Source organism: Triticum urartu, chromosome 3, assembly GCF_003073215.2.
Source record: "Triticum urartu cultivar G1812 chromosome 3, Tu2.1, whole genome shotgun sequence".
NCBI lineage: Eukaryota > Viridiplantae > Streptophyta > Magnoliopsida > Poales > Poaceae > Triticum > Triticum urartu.
In genome coordinates, this window is record NC_053024.1 from 416,686,382 (window position 1) to 416,709,660 (window position 23,279).

Sequence of the window (23,279 nt, forward strand, 5' to 3'; positions counted from 1 at the left end):
AACTAGCAACAACATGTCTCAAAAACTAAAGGGAGAACACAAATGAAAGATACAGAATATGTATCGTTTGTACTCGAGATTAACTAGATGGCACACAAAAGTATTAAGGAACAACATAGGTTATACTAGAAGTGGTATAATACTATAATCACCAGCCTGTGGGATAGCATTGGCTGATGGATGATAACTATGGAACAACATTACCTAAAGAATAAGTCTCTTAGCTGAACTATGGAGCATCGTTAACTCCTGAACAAGACCCGTAAGAGATCAGCATGAATATACAGTGAAATGTGACAATCTATTTTCCATGCTTAGATGAATAACAAAGCCATAAATGGTGCACACAAGTAAGATGATGGTACAACCTGTCTGGCTGCCATCCATAGGAGTGAGCATCATGTGCTGACTTGTCGATGTCCCTGCAGTTGTTGTAGTTGTCCATGTCGGGCACGCGCATTCTATGCAGGGAACTGTTGAGCGGGGACTATAGCTCACTTCTGGTGTATGCTTCCCTTGTTGGAGCAGCTGCGGTGAGTCGGAAGACGGTGTGGCTGAAGATGCAGAAAACACATAATGTTAAGAACAACACATCTCTCTGATCTGAAGAAATACCCTAAGAGATCAACAACAAGGTACGAGAGTGATCACACGTCTGTTGACTAAATACTAAATTGGGGTCACACGATTTTATTTTATTTTGGTACTGATCCGATCTACGCCGGATGGCTTGATGGCCGTCTTCTGCCTCCCGACTGACACTGTTCGGAATCTTCCCCGAAGAGCCAGCGACCACCGGCAGAGCAGCCTGCCTCAACCGTCCGTGGCCCTGACCAAAACCCCGCTCCCCGCCCCACCGCACTGCCGTGGTTACGCCGCCCCCGGGCAATCCACAGAGACTCACCGTCATCCAAATCCGACGACGGCAGTACCTTCAACCCACACAACTCTAAGATAGCCATCTAAGCACTGCTTCCGCGGCGATCTTGCGCCTCTGCACCCTTACGTTAGACCCCATCCAACCGGCAGCCTAGGAGCTCCGCCGGCTCGAGGGGTGCTGCTTCCCATTGGGAATCGATTGGCCCAGAATAAAAATTCAGACAACTGACGCCTGAATAAAGTGATTTGAGATGAGGGTGCGACCTATCTGGCGGCCCGATGAAGTAGGCAGCTGCAGCTGCCTAGTCGGTGAGGCCGGCGCGGTTGCGGTGGCTACCGGCGGTAGGGAAGCAGAGATTTCATGATGGTTGACGGCTACGGGGAAGCAGCACCGGGGCTCTAGACGGGTCCAAAGTTAGAGCCGCTCCGGCGCCGTGAACAATGGCGGGGGTAAATCGGCTCCGGTACGGTTCACGCGGCAGTCGTCGAGGCAGCTTTGGCAGCACGGAGTATGAGGCACACGGCCCAGTGCACAACGGCAAATGGGCAACGTCTCTGGGATTAGAGAGGAGGGCGGCTATGAATTTGGTGCGGTGGGGGTGCCATGGAGGAGGGACTGAGGTTTCGCGGCTCGGGAGAAGGGAGCTTCCGGGGAGAAGGTGATTTGTCGCCCACAATATATGAATGGGGAATTGGGAGGCGGAACCAAGTCTTACAGACGCATTTGTCTGAAATGTGGGGGGGGGGAGTTACAGTTCTACCCCTACCTTTAGGCTTTTTGGCTTGGGTATGTGTACTGAGGGTCGGGGATAGTAGAGTAACTTTGCTTCTCCCAAATAGTGGGCGTGGCGATTTCGAGCGAGGAGGGCGTGTTTTGAAATATAGTGGGCGCGAGCGATTTCGAGCGAGGAGGGCGTGTTTTCAAATATAGTGGGCACGAGTGATTTCGGGCGAGGAGAGTGTGTTTTGAAATAGTGGGCGCGAGCTATTTCTGGCAATGTCAGGGATATACCCCGCGATATGACCCGGCCGGACTTGGCGACTCACTAGTGACTCGCCCTGACTTGACAACTCACTGGTGACACGCCCAGATCTCTCCACTCACTGATGACCCGGCCGAGCCAGATGATTCATTAGTGACCCGGCAGGCAGGTCAGAGGAGCGACAAGACCCGGGGGCCTAGATGGCGGTTCAAGGAAGGCCGACTCGTGTTATGGTGGGCCAGCTTAAGCTGAAAGCATAAGGGATATGCCCTTACAAAGGAAGCAAGACTAGGACTCCGCTTGTAATAGAGTAATCCTAATCCTACTAGGACTCTTCATGTAAGCCGCCCCTTCAACATATATAAGGAGGGGCAAGGCACCCCAAGGGGGACAAGTTTCACAAATTCCACGAGTTGAGCAAGTTAGGGTTAGACAAACAAATCTATAGCTCTCGAGATATAGCACCCTTGTGATCATGATCATCATCATCATCAATATCAATGAAGCAGGATGTTGGCTTTTACCTTCACCATGAGGGGCCGAACCTGGGTAAAACCTCGCGTCTCTCGGTTCCGACCAACCCCTTCAAGCTATCACATAGATGCGTTGGCCTCACGACTAAGTCCTGACACTAAGGACATCTGCCATGACAATTCCACGACAGTTGGCGCCCACCGTGGGCCCCGCGCACGGTGGTGTCGAATTCTTGGAGGGATTTTCTAAGGGATTGAAAAGTTCGTGTTTTCTCGAATAAAAAAGCGTCGGTTGGAATGATCTGCATCAGCATCAAATTCGTCAGTCGGGTCAACCAGCATAGACGATTAGCAACGACGGGTACAAGATCAAGACAAAGATTTTAGGGTTGCACCCTAAACAGCCGCTGCTACGCTGAGACGGACAGGAAAAATTCCGCGGTGGTGGTTCTATATGATCCGTCAGGTTGTGGTCAATCCACCTCTCGATGTTTGTTCCACGGTGATTTATTAAACTCTAGCCTCCAGCCTCGACTCGCCCTGGATGAGCATAGATGCTGATTTCTAAAAAAGAATTACTTGATCCAATGGAGATTGACTCTAGCGATGGAAAGAATTCCAAAAAGGAAAAAAAGAGCCACACACGTGAGTCTGGGTACAAGACAAAGGAAACCAGAACCTGAGCCCAATTGGAAGAGGTGAATTACTGCTAGTACTAGCACTAGCACGGTTTACAAAAAAAGGGGGCCACGATCCAGAGACGGGTACGGCCCGGATTCTTCAAACTACTGTGGCCACGCAGCCTTGCCTCGCTTTCGAACCGCCTCGACGACTCGGATTTCTCTTTTATGGCTGTAGTCTGTGCCTCGCTACACCAGTCCGTCTTCTCCTGTGCCACACCTCGCAGCCGGAGCATCGCCAACCTGCCGCACCTTCAAGCCACCACCAGTAAACCATCGGTTCCGCCTCGAGGCCACTGCTGTCGCAAACTGCTGCCTCGTTGACCCATCTTGCCTGACTCTCATCACAGCGACCTGTCTCCACATGCCTGCGATGCCCGCATCGGCTGCAGCCTTGCTTTAACTGTGTTGAAAAATTATTCATGGACTCTATATATACGGACCATCGGCCGTCCGAACAAATCATGTGATATCCATCTGAGTCTATTTTATTAACACATATTGTTTCCATCAGAGAACAATTTCTTTGATCTGTATATTTTTATGTGCAGGACAATGATTCATTATCAAGGTGGTGCCATGCTATGCCTATGAAGTGTGCGTAGCATCATCATGCACCGGCGCCCGTGCCCGCTTGCTGTTGAACGGGTGTGCGCAAGCCGCCGCCCGTGCAGCTCAATCTACATCAACTTGCCGAGACTGCGCCCGTGATTGACTCGCCTTCCCCACGATTTACCGCGCCTGCAATTGACTCACCCGACCGCACCGGCTTACAACGCCACGGCCGACTCATCTGTCTGTGCCCGCGGCCGACTCGCCCATGATTGATTTCAGCTTCATCGTCAGGATCATCAACTCCGCGGCGGATGACTATTGGCTTGACATATTAGGTGAAATCTATTCAATATATTTTTATATTACATATTTCTTTCCTTAAAAGATTAGTTACTCTGGCTTGTAAGTTCTCCAATGCAGGACAAATAGTCTACTACAAAAGGGGTTACTATATCACTGAGTTGTTGAATGACTCATACTGGTTTATATCACAGTCAAATATGGAGAATCTCAAGACAACTCCTCGAGTCATCTTAAGACTCGGGGGCTACACAGACATGACTGGCAAAATTGGCTGCTTTTAGTGAATTCAAGAACTCCGGGTCATTTGAGGGAAATTAACCCGGCCCTAGAGGCTACTACCTATTGGTGAAAAAAACTAAAGGCCGTCAGAAAATTTCCGGCTTAAAAAGAAGATTCCGGCTCAACATCCGGTTCAAGAGAAATCTGCCTCTCATTGAAGCTCTCAAATATCCGCTTTAAAATCCGGCTCAAGGGAAATCTGTCTCTCACAAAGCTTTGAATCTCTCAATATCCGGTTTAAAATTCTGGCTCAAGAAGAATTTATCTCCCGCAAAGTTCGAGGTCTCAAAAAAATTAAAGGTTGCTAAAGAGAATTTGCTGCTATGATGCACGGTTCAAACATGGGTATCCTGCCTTATGGGCTTATCTTGGTCACTTGGGGGCTTCCTGCTCATATTTGAAGCATAGCTGTGAATATCCCTCTTGATCGGCTCAACGCCACACTTCCAATGGTCACTTGGGGGCTTCCTGCTCATCGAGCATAGCTGTGAATATCCCTCTTGATCGGCTCAACGCCACAGTCGTAAGTATGTCACTTGGGGGCTTCCTGTTCAAACATAAGCGTATTCAACCAAAGAGAACATAGCGTTACTACCCTCTTGACCAGGTTTGTTCAAACATAGGCGTATTCGACCAAAGAGAACATAACCTTTTCGGGTCATCCTACCTGTAACCAGCTGCTTCAACTCCATCAGGTAATCCTGATTGACCCGCCGAACTCTTAACGATCAATCTTTATGGCGTATTCGACCAAGATCTGAGCTTGCTAAGGTTAAAACGCCGGTATGTCATGTGAGAGCACAGCTTACAGATAGTCAGGATAGATCACGGCTTCATAAGCCGCCATCCTTGAAACTTGGATAAATTGGCCCGTGATGCATGCTGCTACTCCGACCCCGCGTACTCCTGATAAGTCTATCTTTAAATAAGGCCTGAACTTATCTGGGTTCAAATGTCGATTGGGTACTGTGAGTGCCGGCTCACGGAAAGCACGTACATTCCAGTGGCTCAGGCTACTTTCATTGAAGAAGACACTTTGGCTTGGCGGCCTACAAAAGCCTTGAATTTTTTGATTTCTTATTCTTTCATCTCTTTTTCGGCATTTGGTTTTACGAATCGGGCCAAGCTGCCCTATTTATGTCTCATATTTGAAGCATCTTCGGGTCTTTGCAACCCGCTAGGATGGCCGACTCTAAGTCACGAGTATATGATAATAGCCCAACTTGGTTGGATTTTCATGATGATATTGAATGATTGAGGTTTTCATACCTGATTATATTATTTAACTCTTGAATTGCCAACATGGCTGGATTTTTTATGGTTATCAATAACCAATATTATGATTGAGGTTTTCAAAGTCGCTTCAGTGCAATGGCCATTATTTTATCTATGGATATAATTTATTCTACAATGGAAGGAATAGTCCCGAGTCGCTGCAGGCTTATGACCCGGCACTTGGGGGCTACATTATTCAAGTTGAGATTACATCAAATATGCAAGTCCCATGTCACTACCAGCATGCACCATGACACTTGGGGGTTAATGCAAAGTCCTTTTTACTGTACTTATTGAAGACCCGACTCATCGCATCATAATGAGCCAACGCTTGGGGGCTACCAATTGCTCCTGTCAAAAATTCAAGGTACACAAGCCTTAATCCATTATATTGAAGAGATCATTGCTCAGTTGGTAGAGTACAAAGTTATTAACCTTATGGACGTGGGTTCGAGCCTCATGGTGGGGGCTACATCATAAGATGTTATTTTCAATGAAGTGTATATAATGTCCCAGCTCATTATTATCTTACTAAGCCGACCCTTGGGGGCTACACGTTGCTGTTCAAGTCTACATGATCATATCTACAAAGTCCCTGCTCATTATTGCATAATGACTCGGCACTTGGGGGCTACATATATGGAGTATTTAGTTTTTACTAGTGACTGAGATGAACAAAATGGATTTCTTCAAAGTGGCAGTATTTATATTGAAGCAAGTCTTAAGTCATCACTGTGTTCTGCTCAAAGACTTGGGGGCTACAGGTAATATGAATATAAGAGAGAAAAATCTTCAAATTCTCAGTTTTGAGCAAACCAGGTTGACCCAGTGTCTGCAACAATTATGACCTGGTGTCGGTAATAATTATGACTCGGCATCATCTGTTTATAACCCGGCAATTTTGGTAACCATAAATTGGCAAGATCTACATCTTCAAGCCGGCTGAAGATCAGATAAGTATTTCAAGACCAATATTTCTTCACAATATTTCTGTGAGAAACCAATGTCAGCAAATTGATTATGAAGCTGGTCTATTAACCTGGACTTTCCAGAAGAAGGAAATGATAAGGATTTAAGGATGATCAGGTACCGGTTCAGAAAAACTTATAACCCGGAGCACAACCTATCAAATTTGTTCTTGTGTTTATTTTGCAAGATCAGTTTAACACGGATAAATCCAAATTAAACTGGGGGCTAATGTCGGGGATATACCCCGCAGTATGACCTGGACGGACTTGGCGACTCACTGGTGACCCGCCCTGACTTGGCGACTCACTGGTGACCCGCCCGGATCTCTCCTCTCACTGATGACCCGGCCGAGCCAGATGATTCATTAGTGACCTGGCAGGCGGGTCAGAGGAGCGACAAGACCCGGAGGCCTAGTAGGCGGTTCAGGAAGGCTGGCTCGTGTTATGGTGGGCCAGCTTAAGATGAAAGCATAAGGAATATGCCCTTACAAAGGAAGCAAGACTAGGAATCCACTTGTAATAGAGAAATCCTAATCCTACCAGGACTCTTCATGTAAGCCGCCCCTTCAACATATATAAGGATGGGCAGGGCACCCCAAGGGGTACAAGTTTCACAAATTCCACGAGTTGGATAAGTTAGGGTTAGACAAACAAATCTATAGCTCTCGAGATAGAGCACCCTTGTAATCTTGATCATCATCATCAATATCAATGAAGCAGGATGCATGCTTTTACCTCCACCATGAGGGGCCGAACCTGGGTAAAACCTCGCGTCTCTCGGTTCCGACCAACCCCTTCGAGCTATCACATAGATGCGTTGGCCTCACGACTAAGTCCTGACACTAAGGACATCTGCCATGACAATTCCACGACAGGCGAGGAGAGGGTGTTTTGCCGACCATGGTTTATGAATTATTCGGCACATGTCATTTCGTACGATGAGAATGCACGCTTGGATGAAGTTATGAACCTACCCTCGATGTACAACAGGCCAATTGATGTGTGTCCCACATAGGCCGGTAATTTCTCATCTCCCATTTACTTGCTCGGGCAAATTCCACCGAGCAGAGGGTGTTTAACTATTCGTTCAAATTTTGGGAGAACGAGCATCCACGTCTACCTTACCAAGTTGATTCGAATCAAATTTTGAAATATTAGCTAGCCACTTCTTTTTTAGATGGAGAGATGATGCTCAGGAGTAATGTGTTTTTACATGCTCGTTGCTAGCGATTTACTATATGACAAATAGTTGACCCACTCAAAAATGGGAATCAAACCCAAAATGAAATGTCTCGATTCAATGAAATATCTCCGTTCATGTGTGGATTGCAGACAACATGTTCTCCAATCTTCGATGCATAAACGCGACCTCCGCCTCTTCCAGACTCCTCTCTCTCTCTCTCTCGCCGACAATCTTCAATTCTATCGCACGCATCCAACACACAAACCTTTTTGGTCCCTATCCCTCTCTCTCTGTCTCTCTCTCTTTGTGTGTGTGGGGGGTCTTTCTAGTTCGCATGCATATATACTCCACCCATGTGTCTCTCTCACACACTATGTATGATTCTCTAGTCCAAGCTAAATATCTTGGGTGCACTCATCGTACACACAGAAATTCCATGGTTCATTGCCCATAACTCTCTCACGCACCACTCCGTCGTTTCGGAGCTCTTCCCTCTCTCTCTCAAACTCTCCATCTACCTGGGTCACACATACACATGCATATCTCACTCACACTCGATAGACCCATCTAAAACTCTATCTATCTTCCTCGTTCTCTCTCCATCTCACACGCACAAACACACAATCTCATGCCTAGCCAGGTATGATGGTCTCTCACTCAAATGTAGGCACACGCAGTCCCCCCTATATGTGTATGACTAGCTGATCTTAGTCTCCATCACAAACATGTGCACGGTCTATCTCGATTTCTCTCGGGGCATCTTTCTATCACGCACGCACCTCCCTCGATCTCCCACCCATATAGTCCCCTCACGATATCGAGGGGATCTCTCTATCAAAAACACACCCTCTCTCCCTCCCCATGAGTCAATGTTCTCCATGTGTCCCTCTCGACCTTTGTTCCTTGTTGGCCAGACCTCTATTGGACATGTGCTATAGGGGTGTCTCTCTCTGTTGCAAACAATCACGCACTAGCTATCTTCGTGTATCTCCTCACCTCACTTTTCTATCTCGTAGATGTATGCGTGATATGTTTGCATAAGAAACGAAAACACACACACTCTCTCTCTTTCTAATTTATCGTTTTTTGTCCCTTTCTCTTTCACACACATACTCTTTTTGCACACTCACTCATTCTCCTTCACCCGCACTTGATCTCTCTTGACTTAGGCACTCTCTTCGGTCCATAGCATATAGATTTATTGAAAAGTAAAACATCACAAAGTTGGACCATGTACGTGGAGAAAAACATTTACATCTAGAACAGCAAACATATACCATTAGATTCATCATGAGATGTAGTTTCGTATGATGTATCTTTGGTATTGTAGATATAAATAACATTTGCGTAAACCTGATCAAAGTTTCCAAAGTTTGACTTCTAAAAACTTTACATGCACTGCATTATCGAGCGGATGGAATATCTCTTTCCCCCTCTCAGCTATCTGATGCACCACTCAGCCTTCTCAGGGCTCCTCTATCTCTCTCAAACTTTATATCTCCCTGGTTCACACATACACATGTCACACTCGCGCTACATATAGACCCATCCAACACTCTCCTCCCTTGTTCTCTCTCTATGTGACACACACCCCCCTAAGTACCATAATCCCTCACTCCATCATAGGCGCACGCACCATCTGGAACACACGTATTGTCTCCTTCCATCCATACGTCTATCTCGATATCTCTAGGGGTATCTTCTATCGCGCACACACCTTGTCACTCGATCTCCTACCCATGTAGTCCCATCACGATCTCCAGGTGATCTCTCTACGACAAACATACACTCTCTCCTCCCCATGTCTGCATTTTCTCCGTACGTCTCTCTCGACCTCTCTCCCTTGTTTGTCAGACCCCTCTTGGCCATGTGCTAGGGGTCTTTCTCTCTCGGTTGCACACAACCACACACTATCTACTCACCTTGCTTCCGTTGTCCAAGATGCATGTGTGATATGTTTGTATAAGACACACATGCCTTTTCTCTACTTTTATCGTGTGTTGTCTATGTCTCTTTCACACACGCACACACACTTTTTCACTCACTCTTTCTATTTCTCTCTCTCTCTCTAGATAGGGACTCTCTCACATCCATAAGCATATGGATGTTTTGAAAAGTCAAACCTCATAAAAGTTTGACCAGGTATATGTGGAAAAAAACATTTACATCTGGAACGATCATTAGATTCATCACAACATGTACTTACTTCATACTATCATTTATATTTGGTATTGTAGATATAAGTAATTTCTTTATAAACTTGGTCAAAGTTTCAAAAGTCTGACTTTAAAAAAAATGTTGGCACTACACTATCGAACGGAGGGAGTAGCTCTTTCTCTCTCTCTGCTATTTCTCATGGGCCTCCCCTCTCACTCGAACTCTCTATACCGACGGATTATATGCTCATTGTGTCAATGTATAGCTCCGTATATTGTCTAGTTGACCGGTCAACCAGTCCACATGTTGCCTTGTCAGCTCGTGTTCTCTATCTTCTTGTGCTGGCCCATGTGGCAGTGGGTGAAAATAAGTAAACTAGCGGCCCATCTAACACGGGGCGAAGTAAACAAAGTTGAAACCATTTGGGGTAGCACCCCGCACACTAGTAAATTGAGAGCGCGTTGAGGACACACTTCTTCCGCATGAAGGATGCACTCGCGCACAATTCACCACTGGGTGGCGGCATGCACAGAAGGAAGCACTCGCACACACCAAGCAGGCCAGCACACAACACACACCAGCACACATGTACACCAGCGTCGCTGCCGGTTGAGATGGACGGCAAGGCAGCCAACAAGCAAAGGCGGCTCGAGCCAAAACCGCATCCGGCGAGCCTGGACTTCATCAATAGCCTCCCCGATGACATACTGCTCATCATCATCGGCCTCCTCCCCACCAAATCTGCCGTGCGGACCGCCCTGCTCTCCCGGTGGTGGCACCCCCTCTGGCGCCGCGTCCCCCTCAACCTCACCGTCGACAGCTGCCTCTGCGACGGGGAATGCAAACGCATGGCCGCGGTCTCCAAGATCCTTTCATCACACCCTGGGCCAGCTAGATGCCTTGACATCCGCATGTTCAGTACCAACTGCAAGGCCCAAGCCAAGTTCGATGAGTGGTTCTTATGCCCCGCCCTAGATGAGCTTCAGGAGCTCAACTTTGAAGCTGGACGATGTCGCTCTCTGCTGCCGTCCGCGCTCCGCCTCATGCCAATGCTGCGCCGCGCCAGCTTCAGCTCCTGCTATCTTCCCGATGCCGCGCCCGCCCTTCTTCTCCCACAACTCAAGCAGCTCGACCTCTTCGACATTGGCATCTTGAAGCAAGCTATGGAGCACCTGCTCCACAGCTGTACTGCGCTCGAGTACCTTTGTCTTGAGCAGATCCACGGGTTCATTGGCCTCCACATCGCCTCAACGAATCTCTAATGGATTTATGTGTCTTGCTGGCCCCGCAACAAGACATCAATTGGGAAGCGATCACTCTAGCTGTTCCATGTTATGGTCATTGAGAATGCACCTTTCCTTGAGAGATTGCTTGTATATGATCTAGAAGATCCAACGAAAATCAGGGTCATTAACACGCTGAAATTGACAGCATTGGTGTACTCCTCTGCCAAATTCTCTAAACTCTTTATTAGATCCGTAATCATTCAGGTACAACACTCATATTCTTCTCCGTCTTCTTGAAATTCACATTTTTGAATTTCTTCTTGATGTATTTATGACCGTCTTCCAGAAAATGATTCCCACAAGCTTGACCCAGTCTATGCACACAGTGAAGATCTTGGCAATAAAATCTATTGGCCCCAATCTGGATCAAGTTGTTGGATTCCTTACATGCTTTCCATGCATGAAGAAGCTACTCATCGAGGTGAAACTTCTTTCCTATTAGTAAACGGTAATCACAACGTAGCTCAATTTTTTTCGTAATTTTCCCAAATTACGATGACAAGTGTAGTGTTCAAAACTACATCTACACACTGCACCGAAGAAATGTTTTTAGTATTTTTTCTCACGTGATCACCTGCATCGTTTTTGTTGTTGTACTAATATAGTAGCCTAGGCTAGTCATAGTGGAAAGTAACTTAGACTAGTAACTCTATGGTCACCCTATGAGCAAGTACTACCTCCATCCTAGCTTACTCTTCCTATTTTGTAGTATCAAAATTAGACCATAGATATAACTGACAAAATGTTAATGCATGTCACTAAAAATTATATTGTTGGTTTCATACTTGAACATAATTTCAAATGGTATAATTTTTGGTGACATGCATCGGCATTTAATTAGGTAAATCTATGGTCAAAATTATACACTAAATACGAGGTAGTACAAAAGTGGGCTATAATGGCCCTCCACTATGTTGGCCAAAACACATGCCAAATTCACTTGTGATGCATTTGGCATCGATGCCCCTCCATTTCTCACTTGGTGCCCCAATCTGGATCACCTACTTTGCTCCGGTGCCAAATTAACTCACACAATGAAAAACACTTGCGTGGGAGAGAGAGAGGACTGAGGCAATAAAAAACACTTGTTTGGGAGAGTGAGAGGCTGGTGTAGTTGGTTTGATTGTTTTGTTTGTACATGTGGGTCTATGTGCACAGCGGTGCCTGTTGGAAATATGCCCTAGAGGCAATAATAAAATGGTTATTATTATATTTCCTTGTTCATGATAATTGTCTATTGTTCATGCTATAATTGTATTAACCGGAAATCGTAATACATGTGTGAATACATAGATCGTAATATGTCCCTAGTAAGCCTCTAGTTGACTAGCTCGTTGATCAATAGATGGTCCTGGTTTCCTGACCATGGACATTGGATGTCATTGATAACAGGATCACATCATTAGGAGAATGATGTGATGGACAAGACCCAATCTTAAGCGCAGCACAAGATTGTGTAGTTCGTTTGCTAAAGCTATTCTAATGTCAAGTATCATTTCCTTAGACCATGACATTGTGTAACTCCTGGATACCGTAGGAATTCTTTGGGTGTACCAAACGTCACAATGTAACTGGGTGGCTATAAAGGTGCACTACAGGTATCTCCGAAAGTGTCTACTGGGTTGGCACGAATCGAGACTAGGATTTGTCACTCCGTATGATGGAGAGGTGAGAGGTATCTCTGGGTCCACTCGGTAATGCATCATCATAATGAGCTCAATGTGACTAAGGAGTTGGTCATGGGATCATGCGTTACGGAACGAGTAAAGTGACTTGTCGGTAACGAGATTGAATGATGCATTGGGATACCAACGATCGAATCTCGGGCAAGTAACATACCGATGGACAAAGAGAATTGTATACGGGATTGATTGAATCCCCGACATCATGGTTCATCTGATGAGATCATCGTGGAACATTTGGGAGCCAACATGGATATCCATATCCCGCTGTTGGTTATTGATCGGAGAGATGCCTCGGTCATGTCTGCATGCCTCCCGAACCCGTAGGGTCTACACACTTAAGGTTCGATGACGCTAGGGTTATAGGGAAACTTTGTACATGGTTACCGAATGTTGTTAGAAGTCCCGGATGAGATCCCGGATGTCACGAGGTGTTCCAGAATGGTCCGGAGGTAAAGAATTATATATAGGAAGTGAGGTTTTGGCCACCGGAAGTATTTCGGGTGTCACCGGTAATGTACCGGGATCACCAGAAGGGTTCCAGGGGTCCACCGGGATGGGCCACCAGCCCCAGCCCCTGAGTGGGCTGGTGCGCCTCCCACCAAGGCCCAGGGCGCAGCTAGGAGGAGAGGGGGAAATCCTAGGCGCAGATGGGCCTAAAGGCCCACCCTAGGGCGCCCCCCTCTCTTCCCTCTTGGCCGCCCCCTCCAGTGCCATCAAGGGCTGCCGCACCCCTAGGGTGGGAACCCTAGAGGGGCCGCAGCCACCTCCCCTCCTCCTATATAATGGGGGTTTTGGGCTGCCAAGGACAGGAGTTTTTATCTCCCTCGGCGCAGCCCTACCTCTCCACATCCTCATCCTTCGTAGTGCTTGGCGAAGCCCTACTGGAAACAACGCTACTCCAACACCACCACGCCGTCGTGCTGCTGCTGGAGTTGTCTTCCCCAACCTCTCCCTCCTCCTTGCAGCATCAAGGCGCGGGAGATGTCACCGGGCTGCACGTGTGTTGAACACGGAGGCGCCGTTGTTCGGCGCTTAGATCGGAATCGACCGCGATCTGAATCGCTGCGTGTATGACTCCTCCAACCGCATTCTTGTAACGATTTTGCATAGCGATCTTCAGGGGTATGAAGATACACTCCCCTCTCTCTCATTGCTAGTCGCTCCATAGATTGATCTTGGTGATGCGTAGAATTTTTTTAATTTCTGCAACGATCCCCAATAGTGGCATCATGAGCCAGGTCTATGCGTAGTCTCTATGCACGAGTAGAACACAAGATGTTGTGGGTGTCGATTTTGTCAATTTACTTGCCATTACTAGTCTTACCTTGATTCGGCGGCATCGTGGGATGAAGCGGCCCAGACTGACCTTACACGTATGCTTACGTGAGACTGGTTCCACTGACTGACATGCACTAGTTGCATAAGGTGGCTAGAGGGTGTCTGTCTCTGCCACTTTAGTCGGATCGGATTTGATGAAAAGGGTCCTTATGAAGGGTAAATAGAAATTGGCATATCACGTTGTGGTTTTGGCGTAGGTAAGAAACGTTCTTGCTAGAAACCTATAGCAGCCACGTAAAAACTTGCAACAACAATTAGAGGACATCTAACTTGTTCTTGCAGCATATGTCGTGTGATGTGGTATGGCCAAAAGGATGCGATGAATAATATATGTGATGTATGAGATTGATCATGTTCTTGTAATAGGAATCACAACTTGCATGTCGATGAGTATGACAACCGGAAGGAGCTATAGGAGTTGTCTTAATTTATTATATGACCTGCATGTCAATGATAACGCCATGTAATTACTTTACTTTATTGCTAACCGTTAGCCATAGTAGTAGAAGTAACAGTTGGCGAGACAACTTCATGAAGACATGATGATCGTGGTTTCATGCCAGTGACGATGATGATCATGGTGCCCCGAAGATGGAGATCAAAAGGAGCAAAATGATATTGGCCATATCATGTCACTATTTAATTGCATGTGATGTTTATCATGTTTATACATCTTATTTGCTTAGAACGACGGTAGCTTAAATAAGATGATCCCTCGCTAAAATTTCAAGAAAGTGTTCCCCCTAACTGTGCACCGTTGCGAAGGTTCGTTGTTTCGAAGCACCACGCGATGATCGGGTGTGATAGATTCTAACGTTCGCATACAACGGGTGTAAGCCAGATTTACACATGCAAAACACTTAGGTTGACTTGACGATCCTAGCATGTACAGACATGGCCTCAGAACACAAGAGACCGAAAGGTCAAACATGAGTCGTATAGTGGATACGATCAACATGAAGATGTTCACCGATGATGACTAGTCCATCTCACGTGATGATCGGACACGGCCTAGTTGACTCGGATCATGTATCACTTAGATGGCTAGAGGGATGTCTATCTGAGTGTGAGTTCATTAAATAATTTGATTAGATGAACTTAATTATCATGAACATAGTCAAAAGGTCTTTGCAAATTATGTCGTAGCTCATGCTTTGGTTCTACTGTTTTAGAAATGTTCCTAGAGAAAATTTAGTTGAGAGTTGACAGTAGCAATTATGCGGACTGCGTTCGTAAATTGAGGATTGTCCTCGTTGCTGCATAGAAGGATTATGTCCTTAATGCACCGCTCAATGTGCTGAACCTCGAGCGTCGGTTGTGGATGTTGCGAACATCTGACATACACGTTTTGATGACTACATGATAGTTCAGTGCGTAATGCTAAATGGTTTAGAATTGAGGCACCAAAGACATTTTTGAAACATCACAGAACATATGAGATGTTCCAAGGACTGAAATTGGGATTTCAGGCTAGTGCCCATGTCAAGAGGTATGAGACCTCTGACAAGTTTCTTAAGCATGCAAACTAAGGAGAAAAGCTCAATCATTGAGCATGTGCTTAGATTGTATGAGTACTACAATCGCTTGAATCGAGTGGGAGTTAATCTTCCAGATGAGATAGTGATGGTTCTCCAAAGTCACTGCCACCAAGCTACTAGAGCTTCGTGATGAACTATAACATATCAGGGATAGATATGATGATCCTTGAGCTATTCGCGACACTGCGAAAGTAGAAATTAAATAGGAGCATCAATTGTTGATGGTTAGTAAAAACCACTAGTTTCAAGAAGGGCAAGGGGAAGAAAGGGATACCTCATGAAACGACAAATCATTTGCTGCTCTAGTGAAGAAACCCAAGGTTGAACCCAAACCCGAGACTAAGTGCTTCTGAAATAAGGGGAACGGTCACTGAAGCAGAACTACCCTAGATACTTGGTAGATGAGAAGGCTGGCAAGGTCGACAGAATTATATTGGATATGCATTATAATGTGTACTTTACTAGTACTCCTAGTAGCACCAGGGTATTAAAATACTGGTTCAGTTGCTAAGTGTTAGTAACTCGAAATAAAAAGCTACGGAATAAACGGAGACTAGCTGAAGGTGACATGACGATATGTGTTGGAAGTGTTTCCAAGGTTGATGTGATCAAGCATCGCATGCTCCCTCTACCATCGAGATTGGTGTTAAACCTAAATAATTGTTATTTGGTGTTTGCGTTGAGCATAGACATGATTGGATTATATTTATCGCAATACGGGTATTCATTTAAGGAGAATAATGGTTACTCTGTTTATTTGAATAATACCTTCAATGGTCTTGCACCTAAAATGAATGGTTTATTGAATCTCAATCGTAGTGATAAACATGTTCATGCCAAAAGATATAAGAGAGTAATGATAGTACCACATACTTGTGGCACGGCCATTTGAGTCATATTGGTACAAAACGCATGAAGAAGCTCCATATTGATGGATCTTTGGACTCACTCGTTTTTTTGAAAGGTTTGAGACATGCGAACCATGTCTATTGGTTTATACGCATGAAGAAACTCCATGCAGATGGATCGTTTGGACTCACTTGATTTTGAATCACTTGAGACATGCAAATCATACCACATGGGCAAGATGACTGAAAGGCCTCATTTTCAGTGAGATGAAACAAGAGAGCAACTTGTTGGAAGTAATACATTTGATGTGTGCAATCCAATGAGTGCTGAGGCACGCAGTGAATATCGTTATGATCTTACTTCATAGATGATTTGAGAAGATTCTAAGTATATTTACTTGATGAAACACAAGTCTGAATTATTGAAAGGTTCAAGTAATTTCAGAGTGAAGTTGAAGATCGTCGTGACAAGAGGATAAAATGTCTATGATATGATCATAGAGATGAATATCTGAGTTATGTGTTTGGTACACAATTAAGACATTATGGAAATTGTTTCACAACAAATGCCGCCTGGAACACCATAGTGTGATGGTGTGTCCGAACATCATAGCTGCACCCTATTGGATGTGGAGCATACCATGATGTCTCTTATCAAATTACCACTATCGTTTATGGTTTAGGCATTAGAGACAACCGCATTCACTTTAAATAGGGCACCACGTAATTCCCTTGAGATGACAACGTATGAACTATGGTTTAGAGAAACCTAAGCTGTCATTTCTTAAAAGTTTGGGGCTGCGATGCTTATGTGAAAAAAAAGGTTTAGCCTGATAAGCTCGAACCCAAATCGGATAAATGCATCTTCATAGGACACCCAAAACAGTTGCGTATACCTCCTATTTCGGATCCGGAAGCAAAAGTGATTGTTTCTAGAAACGGGTCCTTTCTCGAGGAAAAGTTTCCCTCGAAAGAATTGGGTGGGAGGATGGTGGAGACTTGATGAGGTTATTGAACCGTCACTTCAACCAGTGTGTAGCAGGGCACAAGAAGTTGTTCCTGTAGCGCCTACACCAATTGATGTGGAAGCTGATGATAGTGATCATGAAACTTCGGATCAAGTCACTACTAAACCTTGTAGGTCGACAAGGATGCGTACTATTTTAGAGTGGTATGTAATCCTGTCTTGGAGGTCATATTTCTAGACAACAATGAACCTACGAGCTATGGAGAAGCGATGGTGGGCCCAGATTCCGACAAATGGCTCGAGGCCATAAAATCCAAGAGGATCCATGTGTGAAAACAAAGTATAGACTTTGGAACAACTACTTGATGGTCGTTAGGCTGTTGGGTACAGATGGGTTTTAAAGGGAAGATGGACAATGATGGTAAGTATCACCATTAAGAAAGCTCGACTTGTCGTCAAGATGTTTTCCGACAAGTTCAAGGAGTTGACTACGGTGAGACTTTCTCACTCGTAGCGATGCTAAGAGTCTGTTGGAATTGTATTAGCAGTTACTGCATTATTTATGAAATCTTGTAGATAGGATGTCAAAACATTGTTTCCTTGACAATTTTCTTGAGGAAAGGTTGTATGTGATACAACCAGAAGGTTTTTGTCAATCCTAAAAGATGCTAACAAGTATGCAAAGCTCCAACAATCCTTCTAAGGACTGGAGTAAGCATCTCGGAGTTGGAATACACGCTTCGATGAGATGATCAAAGATTTTGGGTTTATACAAATTTTATGAGAAACTTGTATTTCCAAAGAAGTGAGTGGGAGCACTATAGAATTTCTGATGAGTATACGTTGTTGACATATTGTTGATCAGAAATGATGTAGAATTTCTGGAAAGCATATAGGGTTATTTGAAAAGTGTTTTTCAAAGGAAAACCTGGATTAAGCTACTTGAACATTGAGCATCAAGATCTATAAGGATAGATCAAAAATGCTTAATAGTACTTTGAAATGAATACATACTGTGACAAGATTTTGAAGGAGTTCAAATAGATCAGCAAAGAAGGAGTTCTTGGCTGTGTTATAAGGTGTGAGCATTGAGTAAGACTCAAGATCTGACCACGGCAGAAGAGAGAGAAAGGACGAAGGTCGTCCCCTATGCTTTAGACGTAGGCTCTACAGTATGATATGCTTTGTACCACACCTGAAGTGTGCCTTGCCATGAGTCAATCAAGGGGTACAAGAGTGATCCAGGAATGGATCACATGACAACGGTCAAACTTATCCTTAGTAACTAGTGGACTAAGGAATTATCTCGATTATGGAGGTGGTAAAAGAGTTCGTCGTAAAGGGTTACATCGATGCAAACTTTGACACTAATCCGGATGACTCTGAGTAGTAAACCGGATTCGTATAGTAGAGCAGTTATTTGGAATAGCTCCAAGTAGCGCATGCTAGCTGCATCTACAAGATGACATAGAGATTTGTAAAGCACAGACGGATCTAAATGGTTCAGACCCGTTGACTAATAACCTCTCTCACAAGCGAGATATGATCAAACCCCATGGGTGTTGGATTCATTACAATCACATAGTGATGTAAACTAGATTATTGACTCTAGTGCAAGTGGGAGACTGTTGGAAATATGCCCTAGAGGCAATAATAAAATGGTTATTATTATATTTCCTTGTTCATGATAATTGTCTATTGTGCATGCTATAATTGTATTAACCGGAAACCGTAATGCATGTGTGAATACATAGATCATAATATGTCCCTAGTAAGCCTCTAGTTGACTAGCTCGTTGATCAATAGATGGTCAAGGTTTCCTCACTATGGACATTGGATGTCATTGATAACGGGATCACATCATTAGGAGAATGATGTGATGGACAAGACCCAATCTTAAGCGTAGCACAAGATTGTGTAGTTCGTTTGCTAAAGCTTTTCTAATGTCAAGTATCATTTCCTTAGAGCATGAGATTGTGTAACTCCCAAATACCGTAGGAATGCTTTGTGTGTACCAAACTTCACAACGTAACTGGGTGGCTATAAAGGTGCACTACAGGTATCTCCGAAAGTGTCTGTTGGGTTGGCACGAATCTAGACTGGGATTTGTCACTCTGTATGGCAGAGAGGTATCTCTAGGCCCACTCGGTAATGCATCATCATAATGAGCTCAATTTGACTAAGGAGTTGGTCATGGGATCATGCATTATGGAATGAGTAAAGTGACTTGCCGGTAACGAGATTGAATGAGGTATTGGCATACCAACGATCGAATCTCGGGAAAGTAACATACGAGATTGAACGAGGTATACGAGATTGATTGAATCCCCGACATCGTGGTTCATACGATGAGATCATCGTGGAACATCTGGGAGCCAACATGGGTATCCAGATCCCGCTGTTGGTTATTGATCGGAGAGATGTCTTGGTCATGTCTGCATGCCTCCCGAACCCGTAGGGTCTACACACTTAAGGTTCGATGATGCTAGGGTTATGGGGAAAGTTTGTGCGTGGTTACCGAATGCTGTTTGGAGTCCCGGATGAGATCCCGGACGTCACAAGGAGTTCCAAAATGGTCCGGAGGTAAAGAATTATATAAAGGAAGTGAGGTTTTGGCCACCGGAAGTATTTCGGGTGTCACCGTTAATGTCCCGGGACCACCAGAAGGGTTCCGCGGGTCCACCAGGAGGGGCCACCTGCCCCGGAGGCTTGCATGGGCCAAAAGTGGGAAGGGACCTGCCGCTGAGTGGGCTGGTGTGCCTCCCACCAAGGCCCAGGGCGCAGCTAGGAGGAGAGGGGGAAACCCTAGGCGCAGATGGGCCTAAAGGCCCACCCTAGGGCGCCCCCTCTCTCCCCTCTTGGTCGCCCCCTCCCGTCCCATCTAGGGCTGCCGCACCCCCTAGGGTGGGAACCCTAGAGGGAGCGCAGCTACCTCCCCTCCTCCTATATATAGTGGGGGTTTTGGGCTGCCAAGGACATGAGTCTTTCTCTCCCTCGGCGCAGCCCTACCTCTCCACATCCTCATCCTTTGTAGTGCTTGGCGAAGCCCTGCTGGAAACCACGCTGCTCCAACACCACCACGCCGTCGTGTTGGTGCTGGAGTTGTCTTCCCCAATCTCTCCCTCCTCCTTGCTGGATCAAGGCGCGGGAGATGTCACCGGGCTGCACGTGTGTTGAACGCGGAGGCGCCGTTGTTCGGCGCTTAGATCAGAGGCGTCGTTGTTCGGCGCTTAGATCTGAATCACTGCGTCTATGACTCCTCCAACCGCGTTCTTGTAACGCTTCCACATCATGATCTTCAAGGGTATGAAGATACACTCCCCTCTCTCTCATTGCTAGTCTCTCCATAGATTGATCTTGGTGATGCATAGAAATTTTTTAATTTCTGCAACGATCCCCAACAGTGCCAACTCTCTCGCATTGCGAGAGCGGTGGTAAAATCTTTTGATTTGACATCGATGCGTATTATGTGGCATACTTTTGAGAAATATGGCATCGGCCACATAGTGGAAGGCAGCAAATGCCCAAGCTCTTCACGTGATCCTAGATCAATGAGAGGAAAGAGAAAGAGAGAGGGAGTGAAAAAATATCACTAGCCAGCCAACCCTATTGTATGAGCGAATGAAATTGGTACCTCTTGATGACTCACGGCAATCTTATACAGCCAGCTGCTCTAATATGTTCTCTTCTTTTGCAGATAAAAAAGACCCGAAAGTGAAAAATGTGATGCACTATAACAATCTCATCGAATGCCTTGATCTCCATCTAACATAAATTGATTTGATCGACTACCGAGGCAGCACATCTAAGTTAAATTTGCCAGGTTCTTTGTTCTGGAGGAAAGTGTGCTCAAGATAATGAGATTTGGCTTTCTCTGGCGCAACAATGAATGGTGTGCTGATCACGCAAGCGTCTAAGCCTAAATGACAAAGTCTCCGCAGAAGCTGAATTTGTTTTTGAAACAGCAAGTGGCCAGAGACTCGAAAAATTATTTGCCCATTAGTGACTTGTCAGGGCGGTGGATTTTAGTTTGTACGATAAAGCTACAAACACCTAAAGTAACGAAAGTTCTTACATAAACTTCCTAGATTCCCTCTTCGTAGGTGCAGCATTACTCCTAACATTTGTAATGTCAGTTTGAAACTTGTAATATTGCCGTGTCCTAATCCTGCGTTTTCAAAATCCCGCGAATCAAAGAGGTCCTGAGTTGGTGATGATGTTGTGCCTGCCATCTTTCACCAATAGCTGTCGGATCTAGATCTGACACATACAAATCAAACTTCTCCAGTTTTGCAAAAAGGTGCCCGCACTTGTTCCCTATTTACAAACAACTCCTTGTCTCTCACAATCAGCCTTATCTCCTCCCACCACATCTAGAAGACCATGGAAAAATCTGGCGCGATGGCCGCTGCCGGCGCCGTCCACCCCAAATCTTGGTGTTCCGTGCAATGCACGGGCTTCTATGCACGGTAAATTATGTCGAACACGGCTAGTTGTAAGCAGGCTAGCTCTATAGCCATGGTGATAGTGACTGCATGCGGTGAGGCTGACTTATGTGTTATGCCGAACACGGCGCCTATACTCAGGTGTCATCTCCGGCTCTTGTCACTTCACTACGACGAGAAGCACATAATAATTTGACAAACGGGTAGTACAGTGCTACTACATTGGTAGTACTACTAGTAGTACTAGCACCACCGTCTGGATTTAGTAGTACTACCATGTCCATCTGGATTTAGTATTTGACTAGCAATATCTAGTAATGCATGTCACAAAAAATGTACTACTCCCTCTGTAAATAAATACATGGTGTATTGTTTTATTCCTTCTGGTAGATGGCTCAAATCAGAAGTCTCATCAATCAGACTACTAGTGTACTCACCGAGCGCTCAGCTTTGTAAGCTACCAACAAAAAATTGCAATCAAAGACTACTATTGTACTCCCTTCGTACTGGTGCATTAGTCATGTTACGAAAACCAAATAGAAACCCCAAAACTTTTAGGCGCGATGCATTAACTACCCACCTCGTTCCCTGTTTCTTGCCACAAAAAAATAAATCACCCAATACAAATACGAGACGTGGGGTTCATATGCATCCAATGACTTGAGAGTACTCCCTCCGTCTAGGTGTATGACTAGCCACAATGAAGAGTAACACATACTAGTACTACCTTTCATAGTGGGTAGTAACATAAGTATGGTAACATGCAAAGCCTCATTTATTAGGTTATAGAATTATATTGCATTGGGACATGTGATGTTACAGTAATAACTACCTCTCTCCTCATTAACTCATTGCCACATAAGCAAATTTGTTGAGTTGGACTCGATGTTAGTGCTGAAGTTACTCCCACTGTGGCTAGTCTAAGTCATCTTAGAGAAAGTGAAAAAGAGGAGTGGGCTCTCATGCAAGAGCCTAGCTATATGCGGATTCCTAGGCTGATATACAATAAGTATTGAGAAAGAGAGAGAGAAGATGAGAAAAAGTAGTACTCTTATAGCCAGCCTTATAGCTAACCTTATTGTATGAGTGGCTACATGTGATGGCTCTACTATGACATGGCAACATCATATAGCCATCAGCTGGCTATACTATTAAGTATTAACCATGCTCTTAGATTGTGCACCGTGATCAAGACGAAGGGGAAAGCGAGACAACTTAATGTATTTTTGCTAATTAATAGGAAATAACTCATGGGCCCAACAGGGAGGGAGTTAATGTACCGTGCCTCATTGACTTACTGCACCTGCGTTTGGGTGAATGACTCGTGGGCCCAACAGGTGGCTGGCCCACCTGTCATACAGCCAAAGGCAGGTGCAGTAGAGGGCCGAGGAGTAGATGGCCAACACACACGTGAATGCAACGCAATCTGCACTTCTC